Source organism: Neofelis nebulosa, chromosome 7, assembly GCF_028018385.1.
Source record: "Neofelis nebulosa isolate mNeoNeb1 chromosome 7, mNeoNeb1.pri, whole genome shotgun sequence".
Lineage (NCBI taxonomy): Eukaryota > Metazoa > Chordata > Mammalia > Carnivora > Felidae > Neofelis > Neofelis nebulosa.
Window position 1 is genome coordinate 77025901 of NC_080788.1, and position 16397 is coordinate 77042297.

General features: G+C 36.7%; 1 non-coding gene across 1 annotated transcript; it reads right to left on the reverse strand.

Moving 5' to 3' along the window:
- Positions 1–9299: 9299 nt before the first annotated feature.
- LOC131518365 (U6 spliceosomal RNA) lies at positions 9300–9405 on the reverse strand. Its single transcript, XR_009265053.1, has one exon. It is a non-coding gene; the product is annotated as a U6 spliceosomal RNA (small nuclear RNA).
- Between the last annotated feature and the right edge of the window lie 6992 nt (positions 9406–16397).

Genomic DNA, 16397 nt, shown 5'->3' on the forward strand with positions numbered 1-16397 from the left:
AGGGCTGCAGCAAGGCTGTGAGCTCCTATAGAATGGCTGGAAGAAGGGCAATAGCGAGAGTAAAGGCAAAATACATAACCCCTAACTCAGCAAAATGAAATCTAAATTCCTGGGGTCATCCAGTTACCAGCTAGGAAACATCAGAAGCTCCCAGATTACACAGAAGTGGGCAATGGGAAGTAAAGCTTTCATTGCCTTCCTCAGCTCCATTTAACTACATAGAGAATATAGCAAACGGAATCAGTAACTATAGAAACACATACACTTATGTTAACTCTTTTGCCTTCTTCGGTATCCATCTTCATTGTATTCTAGTTATTTGTGCAGGAGTTGAATTCCTACACGTGGAAGGTTGTTTTTGATTTCCCAATTACACTAGTCTCTTTTCTTGTTTCACATTTTTCTAAGACGAGGCTGTGTCTGGGCAGAATACATTGCTCCCTAAGGATTCAGAAAGTGGTATCTCGGTACACATTCTACTTTTCCCTGGTGTACAAATTCTGGTGCCTTAATAGTCGCCAGTTAACCTCTGTCAGGAAGCGGTGCTCTATATAGTGACTAAAACCCAAAACTGACTTTTTTTGCAGCTAGTAATATTCCAGTCATAGTCCACAAACAGTGGCCACATACACATGGCAGTATTCAGGCACAACGAGAGTGTTCTATTACTCCGATTTAACAAAAAGCATGAAAGAGCTAAAATCAAAGTGTTGTTAGACTCATAAGCAATGACTTAGAGTTGGCTTTTATAATTTGCCATGTGAAAGGTAAATTTAGGGCCAGAGTAAGTGCACTTTATAACTGCAGTGAGTCCAAATAATTTCTCTCATGTGTCCTGGGCAGTCTCACATGACTTCAACTAGAATCATACTTCCATTTTCCGGAAAAAAAAATGTTCATAGATATTGTCAACCTTAATAGTTGTACAATTTGCATGAGTTTAAGAGAATTGCTTTACAGGAGGACAGCAAAATCGATACTGCCCTGTTCACAGTGAAAATTTCTTTGCTTGGAATTAGAAGCAAGGAAGGAGGAAGATACAGCAGTACTAAAACCTCATAGCAAACTATCGCTTATAGTACATATTGGAAATCTTGTGAAAGATTTTCTAGTTCACTTTATGAGTAACAGACGAGAACATGTCACGTTCTTCAATAACCATCTAGCTTATGATATGACACAGGTTGCTAGGTCAGTGACTTGGGGAGCAGAGATCTGCATGGAAGAAGTTCACTGAGGGGACCCGCCTAAGATAAACATAGGGGGTGGCGTGGTAAAGAAAGTAGGATTAGGTAGAAGAAAAAGTTGACCTGTAATGTAGTCCTGCCTCAGCCATTCCTATTGAGAGCTCTTGAGTTGGAATGCCACTCACGGTAGTCCCAACAGGGACCCATCACCAGATATGGGTTGCTCCTGGGAAGAAGGCGTCCTCTTAGGTGAGCCCGCTGTCTTCAGCTGGGGACAAGTCCCACAGAAGAACACAGCTAATGCTCTCAACCATCCACACTCCCAGATCCTATGAGAATGAGTGCCTTAGTCCTGGAAGGGGAATCCAAACAGTATATCACAGCACACACTACAGGAACTGTGTATATGAGAAGAAGATAGTATAGTGGATTGGGAATCACATGGGCTTCAAATTCAGACAGGTCTAAATTCAGAGACAGTATTAGACAGTGATGAATTATTATCATCTTGGCCAAATTATTTAACCTCTAGAAGTTTCTGCTTCTTTAGCTGAAAACTGGAAAATAAGAATATCTTCCTTATATAATATCTATAAAATATGTGTGTATATGTGTGTGTGTATGTATATGCACTGTGTCTGCAACATTAGATACACAGTAAATGTTTGCTCTATGCTTCTCCCCACTTCTTCCAAACAAGAAAACTTAGTTGGCTAACTATTTCCTGAGCATCCACTACCCTCTCACCATTAGGCTAGCAATGTCAGAGGATAAAAATAAGTATCAGACATGGTCCCTGCCCTAAGAGTGCTTACCACCTAGTTAGAACAAGTCAGACTAGCATACATAAAATAGTCGCAAAGAGTAACAAAGTTACTGACTAACGTATTAAATGTATGGTTATAGGAGAAGATCAAGGACAGCTAGACTAATCCAGAAATAAATAACGAATGAAAATGCTTCACTAAAGAAATCATTCTTGAGCTGAACTTTAAAGGATAGGTTACATTTACATGCTTGGCAGAAGCAAAGGATTCTAAATGAGGGAAGTCTTGCTGAAAACGGATGAGGAAGAGCAGAGCTTTCTCGGACTTGAGTGTCGTTGCATGTACGGAACTCCGCAATTTTGAATAGCCATCCATAAACTGTCACCCCTGAAGTTCAGCTTAATTCCTCTAGAGATGCTGTAAATCTGTCTCTCTTTAACCTATTAAAACAACATTGGGCTAGTGAAAACTGAGACTTCGTGTGAGAAAGAGAAGCCAATGTTTATTTTTTATGGTCACACATTGATCCTTGGCTTCTGTTGACCTTCATAATATACCCTACTCCCCCATCAAATAAGTCACTCGTCCACTGAAACGGGCTTATGCAACTACTAAAATACTTAGCTTTAGGCTGAATTGTATTAGCATGAATTGTGTGCAGGTAAGTGCTCTATCTATGTCCTCTATGTTTCGTACTGATCTGCTACTGTCCATACATGAAGAGCAGGGACATGTATTTTTTTATTTTTGTATTCCAAGCATCTAGCACAAAATGATTAATTGGGATGAGATAAAATGAATTTGATGACCATGAATAGATTAGCCTAATCAGAACATGTTGGAAAGTAAAGGATAAAAGATCAGTCGACAAAATTAGGAAAAGCCTTGGGAAGTAGGTAGAGTAGCTTATATTCAAAGCAATAGTGATTGTGATTTTGGATCAGAAGAGCTACATAATCAAATTTTTTAATATGAAATAGTCTAATAGCATGTTATGAGATAGAGGAGACAGCCAGAAGCAGTAGGAGAAAACTGAGATAATTTCATTAGTAATTGGATGAAGAAGTGTAATAAAGCAAAGACACCTCCTAGCTGAGCAATCACAACATAAGGAAATTCAGAAGTCATAGACACAAACCTGAGCATTGAAATCAGTAGAATAACTGTGCTCTCCAAGGATAAGAATTAGAAGAGGAAAACTCAAAACTAAGAACTAAGCCTTGGGGAATGCTCACAACTGGTCAAACAGGCAGGAAGAAAGATCCGATACTGTGTGGAAACAAAAAAGAAAGGAGTGGTTCCACATGGGTAGAGGCAGCCATGCACACCAAGTATTACCAAAAGGTCTAAGGTAGTCCAAAAGCCACTGGACTTACTAAGAAGGAAATTCTAGACGTCCTTTGAGAAAACTGTGTTTCAGGTTAGCAATGGATTAGAATGTGGGTTGCTAAAGGCTGAGTGAAGGACCAGGGGGGAAAGATATGGAGGTGATGTACATTTATTGTGATGGTTCATTTTATGTGTCAACTTGGCTATAGTACCCAGTTGTTTGGTCAGACACTTGTCTACATGCTGCTGTAGATGTTTTCAATGTTATCAATGTTTAAATCAGTAGATTTTGAAGAAAGCAGATTGTCTTCTTTAGTGTGAATGAGCCTCGTCTAATCAGTCAAAAGCCCTAAAAGAAAAGACTGAGGTCCCTTAAGGAAGAAGAATTCTGTCCCCAGTCTGTCTTTAGACTCTAGACTGAAACATTACAAGCATTAACTATGTGAGAAATTTTTAAATGAAAAAGAGGAAAGAGAAAAACAGTGAGCAGAAAATCAAAATACTGTTTCCGAGGTAAAGAAGACACATTTGAGAGCAACATGACTTCCAACTGCACGTTGCAACTACACATTGTTGCCTAGACCCCCGTCAGCAATTAAGAACGAAAAATGACTCGGGGCGCCTGGGTGGCGCAGTCGGTTAAGCGTCCGACTTCAGCCAGGTCACGATCTCGCGGTCCGTGAGTTCGAGCCCCGCGTCAGGCTCTGGGCTGATGGCTCGGAGCCTGGAGTCTGTTTCCGATTCTGTGTCTCCCTCTCTCTCTGCCCCTCCCCCGTTCATGCTCTGTCTCTCTCTGTCCCAAAAATAAATAAAAAACGTTGAAAAAAAAATTTTAAAAAAAGAACGAAAAATGACTTCATCCAATGAGACCAGATTGTCCATTAATCCATCCAAAACAAGGACCATATTCAGATCAGTTCAGGCGAACGTTTGGGACCACTCTCACCACAGGGCTTTTGTGACTAATTCTTTAAACAAAATGGGTACACCTAGAGCTGTCATCTTTCACTCTCTGTCATCCATCACACCTCTAAGATCAGGAACAAGACAAAGATGCCCACTCTTGCCACTTATATTCAATATAGTATTGGAAGCCCAAGACAGAACAATTAGGCAAGTAAAAGAAATAAAAAGCATTCAAATTGGAAGGAAGGAAAAAGAAGGAAGAAGTAATACTGTATCTATTTGCACATGGCATGGTATTATATATAGAAAACCCTAAAGACACCACCAAAAGACTGTTAAATCTAATAAATGAATTCAGTACAGTTTAAGGAACAAAATCAATACGCAGAAACCTGTTGCATTTCTATACACTAATAATGAACCATCAGAAAGGGAAATTAAGAAAACAATCCCATATACAATTGTATAAAAAATACCTAGGAATAAATTTAACCAAAGAGGTGAAAGATCTGTACACTGAAAACTATAAAACACTGACGAAACACATTGAAGATGACACCAAAAAATGGAAAGATATTCTGTGCTCATGGATTGGAAGAATTCATAGTTAAAATGTCCATACTACCCAAAGCAATCAGCAGATTCAGTGTAATCCCTATCAAAAATCCAGTGACATTTTTCACAGAAATAAAGCAACCTTAAAATTTGTATGGAACCCTAAAAGTCCCTGAATAATCAAAGCAATATTAAGAAAGAGGAACAAAACTAGAGGTATCACGATCCAAGATTTCAAGATGAAATACAAATATGTAGCAATCAAAGCAGCATGGTACTGGCACAAAAACAGACACATAGATCAATGAAACAGAAAAGAGAGCCCAGAAATAAGCCCACACTCATATGGTCAATCTACAACAAAGGAGACAAAAATATACAATGGGGAAAAGACAGTCTTTTTAATAATGGTTTTGGGAAAACTGGACAGCCACATGCAAAAAAATGAAACTGGACCACTATCTTACACTAAATACACTAAAATTCACTCAAAATTTAGTCTAAAGAAAGACTTGAATGTAAGGCCTGAAACTATAAAACTCTTAGAAGAAAACATAGGCAGTAAGCTCCTTGATATTGGTTTTAGTGATGATTTTTAAAATTTGACACACAGGAAAAGGCAAAGGCAACAAAAGCAAAAACAGACATCAGACTAAAAAGTTTCTGCACAGCATAGGAAACTCTCAACAAAATGAAAGGGCAACCTGATCAATGGGAAAAAAAATATTTGTAAATCATATATCTGATAAGAAGTTAATATCCAAAATGTATAAAGAACTCATGCAACTCAATAACATAAAACGATCTGATTAAAAAATGGTCAGAGTACCTCAATAGACATTTTTCCAAAGAAGACACACACATAGCCAATAGGTACATGAAAAGACCTTCAACATGACTGATCATCAGGTAAATGCAAATCAAAACCACAATGAGATATCACCTCATACCTGTTAGAGTGGCTATTATTGAAAAGAAAAGAAATAATTGTTGGCAAAGATGTGGGGAAAAAAATCCTGTGCACTCTTGGTGGGAATATAGATTGATACAGCCACTATGGAAAACAGTATGGAGGCTCCTCAAAAAACTAAAAAAAAAAAAAAAAAAAAAAAAATCAAATTCCAATATGATCCAGCGATTCCACATTTGGGTATCTGGAGACAATGAAAACACTAACTTGAAAAGATACAGACATCCCCATGTTCATTGCTTCATTATTTACAATAGCCAAGACATGGAACATCCCAAGTGACTATCCTTGAATGAATGGATAAAGAAGAGGTCACACACACACATAAATATTATTCAGCCATAAAAAAAGAACAAAACTTTGTCATTTGCAACAACATGGATGGACTTTAAGGCATTGTGCTAAGTGAAATCAGTCAGACAGAGAAAGAAAAATAATATTTAATTTCACTTATATGTGGAACCTTAAAATAAAAGCTCATAGGATTGGTAGTTGCCAGAGCAGAGTGGTGAGGGATGGGCAAAATGTATAAAGGAAGTCAAAAGGTACAAACTTCCAGTTATTAAATAAATAAGTCATGGGGATATAATGTGCAGTATGGCAACTATAGTTAATAATACTGTATTGCATATTTGAAAGTTGCTAAGAGAATAAGTCTTAAAGGTTTATAAGAAAAAATTCTTAACTATGTATAGTGATGGATGTTAAGTAGAGTTACTGTGATCATTTCACAATATATACAAATTTTAAATCATTATGTTGTAAACCTGAAACTAAAACAATGTTGTATGTCAACTTTAGCTCAATTTTTTTAACGTTCATGTATTTATTTTTGAGAGAGAGAGAGAACAAGAGGGGCAGGGGCAGAGAGAGAGAGGGAGATACAGAATCTGAAGCAGGCTTCAGGCTCTGAACTGTCAGTGTGGAGCCCAACACAAGGCTCAAACTCACAAACCATGAGATCGTGACTTGAGCTGAAGTCGGATGCTTAACCAACTGAGCCACCCAGGTGCTTCTTACCTCAACTTTTTTAAAGGACCAAAATTGATTTCAGTGAAGTAGATTATGCCTAAATCCATCTAAGACAAAGGCCACATCCAGATCAGTCCAGCCCAAGGCTATGGATCACTCTCACCATGGTGCTTCTGTGACTGATTCTTTAGACAAAGCCTATACAGCGAAATCTACCATGTTTCACTCCCTGTCATCCACTGTCATCTTGTTGTGTACTCAATTTCTGTATTCTTATCTTCCACTGTGCTATCTGACATTACATACTGTTACTCAAATCATGTTCAGATTAGGCATCATTGCGATGTAGTCCTGAGTACCTTATACTTTCTGCATTTTAACAGCTATTATGCTATGCTGTTATTGCATTTTGCTTATATGTACATATATATGTATACATATATATACATACATACACATGTACATATGTACATATATGTATATACATACATATATACATATATATATATATATATATACATATATCTCACCAGATTTTAAACTCCATGAGACCAGAGATAGCATTAGCAGCACCCGAATAAGCACTGAGCAGATGTTTATGATGGAATAAATGAATGAATGAATGAATGAATGAGTAAAGTCTTAATACAGAAATCAATACTCATGAGTCAAGTTCTAACAGGAAAAAGATTACACTCATATCAGGAAAACTCGAGGACAACTTTGGTTTGTTTTTACAAAAGAATGAATCACAATGGTGTAGACAGGACATGGAAAATTACAAAGGGACAATGCAGGAATCTGGGAGTCTCAAGGGAAGATTCGTTGCCACTGTGAGGCTCAAAGCAAAAGTAAAGAAGAGGTTAGTAGAATCTGGAAAGAAAGAGACTTAGAGGCAGAACAGGTCAACCTGTATGTAGTAGTGATTATTAATTAATGGACAGCCAGTTGGAGACTACCTCCCAGAGGAGGAACCAGAGGAATAAATATCTTGATCTCTTTCTCCACCTCCCTCTGGTATTTTCTTGGGGCTCTCCATTGGCTGGAAAGGCCAGAAGGCCTAAGAACCTCCTATTCACAGCCCTTACAGGTCAACTCATGAGGCAGTTAACAAGATAGGAAAAAGTCAAGAATGGAGCTAGAGGGAAATGAGATATCCATGCAGCCTAACATTTACAATTGAGATCTGGATCTTTCCAACCATGTCTTCTAATATTCAGCTCATTGAATGTAATCTCCCAAAACTGTTTCCTCGTGTATCTTGCTAAAAATACCTCTACCTTTCTCCCCACAAATAAATGGATTAATCTTTAAAGGCCTTACCTTCAAATGCAGTCACGTTGTGAATTAGAGCTTCAACATATAAATTTGGAGGGAGGTGTCCAATTCAGTCAATAACATACATAATCTCATTTAATTTTCACAATCCGTGAGAGATATCTCCATTTTACAGAAGATTAGAATTCACTTTATTTTTCTTTGTCCTTATAGATAAGACATCATAGAATCAGAATTTAAACTTCAATCTGTCTTATTCCAAAACCTATTTTTTTTTAACCACTCCCCACTATTGCTATGAGTTGTGTGGCTATCCTATGAGGCTCCTGTATGGGAAGGGGCCACGTCCTACTTAGTTTTCAACTGCAGCACTTACATAGTGTCTGCTCTATAAGAAACATTCCATAATGTTCCTAGAATTAAATATGAATGATGCAGAGAAAACAAACAAAACAGGCTTATAGTTTCAAAGCACATTTATCAACCATAAATAATAGAAAAATACAAAATATAAAACAAGGGAAAAGCAGGCCAAAGCTCAGTACAAGAAACAGTCATTTCTTTCCCTAGATATGCAATAGGTTTACTTTGATCCACTTCTCTCAGCTGGATTCAAGTTAATATTTCTTTTCTACTCACTATTTTGCTAAGAGCTATGAGATCAGCTTCTTTTTTTTTTTTTTTTTTTTGAGTTTGAAACAGCTAGTTTTCTTTTCCTGGAACAGTCTTCTCCTGAAGCAAAAACCTCTCTTTTGGAGCAAAGCCTCCTTCCTGGGGTTCTTTGTTCTGCCAGTGCTAAGCACCTTTGAGCTTCCCTCTGGAACAGGTCTGGAACCAGTACCTATCCCTTCTTTTGAACAGCCGAGCCAGTTGTCTCTCATCTTGATTGCCTTTGCTATGCTAGAAGCCTGTGTAGTCGTGTGCATCTGTCTCAGCTCATTTCAATAATCCCTCTATACAGCAAAAGCTGGTTGAATACCTAGGAATGTTGACTTTTTTACAGATGAATTGTTTTGATTTAGAACTAATATCTTACTAAAAAGTGAATCACTTTACTATAAGCAAGTTGACTTCACAAGCAATGACGATTTAAGAATGAGCTTCAGTGATAAGTAGAGAATGAACCCAATGGTCATAACCTATTAAGATGTGGAAAGGATTTGAGACATCTTCAGACCAACTGCCTATCTAATTAAGAAAGACCAATATAACAAACTGGGAGTTAGGTGACCAGAATGAAAACCTTGCATATTATGAAAGAAAAGCCTGGTTCTGTTCTGTGTTAGACAGCTCTGTCACCAGAGCTGCCTTGAATTAAACCAAATTCCACTCGTTTTGAAATTGGATTATTTATTATTTTACGTGTCGTCCTTGCCCAAGAACCATGCTAATCTTCTCTGTAGCATTCCAATATTCGTACACGTGCTGCCAAAGTGAACACGCTTCATTACCTTAAATAATACTTCCTGACCCTGTGTTCAATTCACAGACCCTATGGTAGGTGCTAGAATTTCTTCTACTCATTCATCTACCAAAATAATATGCAATAATAACTCCCCCTACTTGTCTATATTGTCCATTGAGACTTCCAAAAACTGAAGTTGCATCAGAAGAAGGCAGAGAGTCCATCAGTGAGAAAGGGGAATAACTTTCACAGGATGGAAATAGAAAGCCATAGAATAGCACATTGAAAAGGGACAGGAAGAGAGAAGACATTTGGGTGTAGGTGGTCATGGCTTGGGTTGGGTGTGAACCACAGTATGGGGGAAGGGGGTGGTAATAGGCAGATGCAATAAACAAAATAAATTTTCTCAAAAGGTACAGATAAACTACAAAAGTAGAATACAGGTCGGAATGGAAGGCAAAATAAATCCCTACTTAATTGTAGATCTTGAAATAGAAACATTTGATAACTCTTCTCTACCTCTCTTTTTCACACAATAACCATATTCCATTTGGTCTGTAGGGCTACATCTACAGAACTCCCTGTCGCTTGCTCCTCCCTTCAACTCACCCAAGCAGCACATTCTGTGGATACTGGTGGCATCTCAAAGTAGCAGGACCAGCAGAGTGGATACACTATACCATACTGCCTGCTGGCCCCACCAAGACTGCCTTTTCCCATGATCATATAGCTTTGTTCCCTCTATTCAGTTATCATCCCTGCCCCCTTTCATAACAGAATTCGATACAAAAAGAAAAAAAAATACAAAACTAGTGTTTCAAAACCAAAGTCATTATTTTGGGTGAAATTTGTATCCTAGATACTGGATCATCCCCCACTACATGAAAATATACTGGAGTACTGCCAGTCTTTCCCATTATCTACAGTTCTGTTATAGTCTATCTTTATCTATTGACTGTTTAAAACAAAATCTCCTAACTCTATTGCCCTCATCTAGAAATTCAAACACCTGTAAACGTATTAAAAATATGCCCATGTGTCTATTGTCCTTTCTCCAATTTCTTAATCCACATTTTCCTCTCAACCTACTCCATTCAAACCATTCTGATGAGCCATTTTCACTGAGGTTGCAAATGACACAGATGAATGCTCCTTGATTTTCTTTAATTTATATTTAATTCCTTTTAAATGTAATAAATACTACTGCTATAACATTTAAAAATGAGCAGAGGATCTAAAATGAACTTCCCTCCCTACCTCTAACACTAGCACTCAGTTCTCCCCGTAAATTGCTAGTTTATAGGTATACATCTAGAGATATTTAATATGCATACAAGCATTTCTTTTTAAATTTTTTTCAAGCGGTAGCATGCAGTCTTCTGCTCATTTTTTTTTCATTTACCATATCTTGGATATCATCCCATATCAACACATAAAACTTCCTATCCTTCTTTGCCTCTCATTGTGTGCTTTTACATTTTTTTATTTAATTGTTCCCTACCGATGGACATTTTGGTGTTTTTAATCTTTCACTTACAAATGATGCTACAATAAATAACTACACATATCTCATTTCATCCATAGTGGAGTTTACAGGATAATTTTTTTAAGTAGGCTCTATGCCCCATATGGAGCCCAGCACGGGGCTTGAACTCAGAACTCTACGATCAAGACCTGAGTTGAGATCAAGAGTTAAACGCTTACCCAACTAAGCCATGAGTCACCCCACAGGATAAATTTTTGAATGGGATTTTTAAGTCAAAGAATACGTGTATTTTTAAATCTTTGCTATATATTACTAAATTGCCCTTTATATAAGTTATAATTTATAGTTTCCCAACATAGTTATCAATGCAGTGGTTTATTAGAGCTGTACACTTAATTATTTACTTACATAGCTCCTTTCAAAATACTATATGAATAGTGATTTAGTATAGAGAATGATTTTCTGCTATCCCATTTCCTCTGTCCTTAACCTTTAATTTTAGCAAATTAAAAAAATCTTCCTTAGCATTAAGCTTTTAACTATTAAATGACTTTATACTTCTGTTACCAGATTTATCAGTTCTAAGTGTATATTTTGATCCATTATTATAAAAGACAAAGAAACAACCAAACTTATTCTTTCTTTCTTATACACACTCCCCTTTTCTTCCTAACTTTTTTTAGTTACATGATTTATTGTCAAGATTTACAAAAGTTGTATTATATTCTATAACCATAACTTACACAATGGTTTGCACATTAGTCCTAAAATCTGAATACTTAGTCTTCCAATGGCAAACCCTGCAATCAGAGCCTTACGGTTCTAGTGTCTTAGTCCTACACCCCTAACATTCTTCACTAACCTTTCTGCTTAGCTTGTCTATTCATCTCTTATCAACCTCTAATAGTATGTTCAAGAAGGCCTCATGGTAATTATATTATCTGAGCTCTTGCATGTTCAAAAATGTTTACTGCCTTTTAGGAAATAGACATTGCTTTGCTAATTTCTGGTGTTGACTATTGCCATAGAAAGTCCAATTATAATCCCAGCCATCATAAAATACAGAGTGACTTAGGCCAGATTGTTTACTTGCTTGCATAAATAAATAAATAGAGTAATTAATTAGTGAACAAATGAGTGAGTGAAGGAAGCAAAGAAAGGAAAGAAAGAAAGAAAGAAAGAAAGAAAGAAAGAAAGAAAAGAAAAGAAAAGAAAAGAAAAGAAAAGAAAAGAAAAGAAAAGAAAAGAAAAGAAAAGAAAAGAAAAGAAAGAGAAAGCTAACTACTGATATTCACATGTATTGGGGAATACAAACTGTGGAACGGTTTTTGTTGCTTTGGCTGCTTTTGATGTTAAAAAGTACATACTCTTATATCCTGCTTCCACAAAAATGGCATACATTAAATAGATCATTCAAAGCCAAAGAGCAAATATTAAGCAATGAGTACTCATTTAATATTTTAAAAACAAAAACAAACACCAAATTCCATTCCCCAAAATTCTGGCTATTAAACGAATTGATGTATAATTAGGGATTCCTGTTGCAAAGATTTCATAAGCAAGTTGTCCTATGCAATGAGTCTGCCCTGAGCCTTACATAAGGTTACATTTTTCTTCCACTGAAAATCAGAGATTGCTAAACATTTCTAACATCTACCAATTTTCTTTCCTTCCCTAAGTCGTATGTTGTATTACTTTATTTTGTTTTAATGAGCCAAAAGAGTTCTTTCCTTCAGTCACAAAAGGGGTTGTTTTGCACTCTATCATGTTTAAAACACATTCAATGTGCCTTCAGTGTGAATGGACTCACTGTTCTTCTAGACATAATTATTGGATACCTAACTAATATTCTCTGATGAGATGTAAGTCAACTGTAAAATCTTCAGCGAGACTTTGCATACTGATGTTAGCTAATTTTACTGAGTACTAAGTGTCTGGAATTGCACTAAGATCTTTAACACATTTTTTAGTTGAATCATTTAGTGCATATAATCCCAACAGCAAAACTGGGGTAGAATACTCACATTTTTCAGAGGAGGAAATTGAGTCCCAGAAAGGTTAAGTAACTTGTGTAGGCTCACAGCCAGAGAGGGGCAGAGCCATGATGTGAAGCAAAGCATTCTGATTCTAGAACCCAAGCACTTTACCACTGTTGTTAACACAACCATCCAGTTGATGTCTGGGCTAAGGGTTATTAATATGCCTTTCATAGTGTCTGCATTTGATATCAATGAGAGAGGTATGTTTGGGCTTATCATTAGGCACACAGATTACCTTATTCTGGCTCATATTAGCAACATCAAGACAATGATTAATCCAGTAAAATTGGTGCATGGGAGTCAAGACAGTTTAGGGCTTGCAGCTGTTCGATTTTTTTTTTTTTTTTACTTTTCAATCCATTGTTTTGGCATCGTGTTAATATCCTTAGAGATATTGTTAAGGCATAAAAGGTGGGCATGCACACGCACACATCCCCCCCCCCCCGCCCACAGACTTTTGAGAATGGTATTATAAATTCCAGATATGTGCAAAGCTCTTTTTATGTTTCAGATTATGTAGAAGGCAAGACTGGGAGTATAACCTGATGGTTTGCTTGCTTTTCCTCTCACCTGTGCTCCTTGGGAAGCAATAGTAATAGCATCATTATCACATCCTCGTGCTTTTCAACGTAGGGTGTGATAAAGTTGCAGTGAGTGCAATTTCTTCTGAGAGAATAAAAGTTTTGCTTTTTCCCTGGTAATGTGCAAAGACAAATAAAAGCAAAACAAAACAGAAAAGAAACTTGAGTGAGCTGCTCTGAAAAATATGCTCCAATAGAGAAAACTTAAAAAAAAAAAAAAACCAAAACATTGTTATCAGGCAAAAATAACACATTTGAATTAATATTTATGTATGTTTTCCTAGTTTTCTGGCTTATGCTCCTTCATGTACCTTGCAGGAAGTTAAAGAAACAACTATAAATCATAAATAAGGAATAAAACAAACTCTATGAAAGTCTCTGATTACTCCATTACTGAAATCCAGCTTAGCAATCATTCCTTTCCTTCCCAGTATATTTCTATAAACAATCCAAAACAAACCTGTAGGATTTGTAGAATGCTTTTAATATAAATGAAAGTGGAACCACGCACAGAACTGGCGAGAAATTAATTCACATTTCTCTCTAGCAAAACAAAAAACAAAAAACAAAAAAAACAGTATACTGGGAAAACAACATATTCCTAACGAGCAAAACCAAGGAAGACTCTTAAATAACTTGATATCCTTTGTATCGCAGGGTGCTTCTGTAGGCTATGACCCAAAGTGAAAGCTAATGGGCTAAGAAATTTAATAATTTTTTCTACCACTGATTCTTATATGAACTGAGGGATGTCATTTTGCTTTGTTTGTTGTTGTTGTTTGTTTGTTTGTTTTAATGATAAAAGTGAACAGATGAGCATGAGCCAGCCTAGCTCAAAGAATGACAAAAACGAATCTACCAGAAACCAAAATGCTTAGTTTGGGCTGAGAAATGCACTTTGAAAATAACCTAGGAGAGCTACAGAGCTTTCATATTGTAACCAGAACTCTCGAAGATCATTCAATAGAACCCAGTTCTTTCATTCATCCATATACATTTGGTCAAAACTACGATTTTATTACTCCTACTTCTCCTAGGAAATCTGGATCCCCATACCCCTTATGTTGGAGAATCTTCTAGACATCGTTACCTCTATGCAAATCTTCTGTGACTAACCCCACACACATCTCATCCATTATGGATATTCATGCTCCAAATTTAATTCAAAAAAAAATCAAGCGATTTGTAAATCATAACTCTGGATTATAACTTTATAAAGACCTGATCTAGTGTTAATTAAAGATTATATATAATTTTAAGTATATTCAAAATGCATAAGAACACCTGATAATGCAAGATAATCCTCATGCTTATTGTAGAAATATAATTTCAAATAAATTCCAGTCATTGCCAAAAATATATTTTTGAAATAAGTGGATATTGGCTCTATTTTTGAGAAAGAAGTTAAGGCTTCCCAAGTGAGTTCACAGCAAGGTGGAAAGTAATATCTATTTTTCTCAAATGTGTTAGACAAGGCCACCAGAAACTATGTTAGGGGCTAAAATTAGCCATTGTAATAAAGCATAAGGCAATACTGTTATACACTGTCACTGTGTTTCAATATGCAATATGTTTTGATGGAATGCAGTAGTTTTTATAAGTTGGAGTCACTCAAACAGCTCCTTTTTTTCTTGGTCCATCTATGTGATGCTTAACAACCAGGTTTATAGCCTTAGCATTAAAAAATTTTTTTTCCTAAACGTTTATTCATTTTTGAGACAGACAGAGACAGCATGAGCAGGGAAAGTACAGAGAGAAAGGGAGACACAGAATCTGAAGTGGGCTCCAGGCTCTGAGCTGTCAGCAGAGACCAATGCAGTGCTCGAACCCACAAAGCACGAGGTCATGACCTGAGCCGAAGTCGGATACTTAACCGACCGAGCCATCCAGGCGCCCCAGCCTTAGCATTTTTTAATGGAGTGTTTTGGTATAGTACAGGCATAGGGTTCATATAATTATTATGGAAAGTCAACCATAAGGTATAAAGCATACATTATTATATAATTAATATGCCATGGGCTTTTCCACTGAATTTAAGTCAGTTTTATACATAAGAATTAATGAATATCCCTTTAATTAAAAATAACTGTAAGGCATGATCAATTAGTCAAAACAACTATATCAACACAGAAGTTTCAAATCAAAGTGGCAAGTTTAATTTATTGCACAATAGAGGCAAAGAAGAATGCACAGTAAGGAATAATTCCAAAATCCCACATCAAAATAACTGAAATTAAGTTCATCACAGGAGTGGCTATGGGAGAAAATGTCATCATTAATGTCCTCCTGGAGAATTTTTAAAAACAATAAATACACTCATCTGTTGAATTTAGTGCTGGTCTTATCTAGAAATTAAATTGTCCTAAGTTCCAGCTTCCTTCTCTGTTAGTTGAAAGTACATTGCTGTTATGATTAACGATGAACCCTAGAAACCCATCTTGTCCACAAACCCCTGTGGCACACCACAGAGTTATTGCAAGAGGTTTATGAATTCCTGTGTCCACCAGTTTCGTGGACTAAACAAATCACATACACATATCTATTATTACTTTTTCAAATACAGTTAGTGTTGAGAGTTTAACTAAATTAATCCATGATATTGCTGCCTGGACATCCATTTTGTTTGGCCAACTAGTCTGCAGGGACTTTAAACTGACATTAGCCTCTCCTGCAAACTCATGCCTTGGATAGCAGCTTTAGAGTCACAAGCAAATAGAAGTTCCTAATGTGATTTCAACTGTCTTTCCTACCTCCCAGTGCCTATATGCCTCCTGCATTCCTTAAATAATACCCCCCTGGGGACTTACCAAAACACAACTCTTTGGTTACAACTGATCAATCCAGCCCTAGCTGAGAAGCCCCAAAGTACCCTACCCATTCACACGAATAAAGGCATGGACCCCAGGTCCTGCCTTCTCTCTT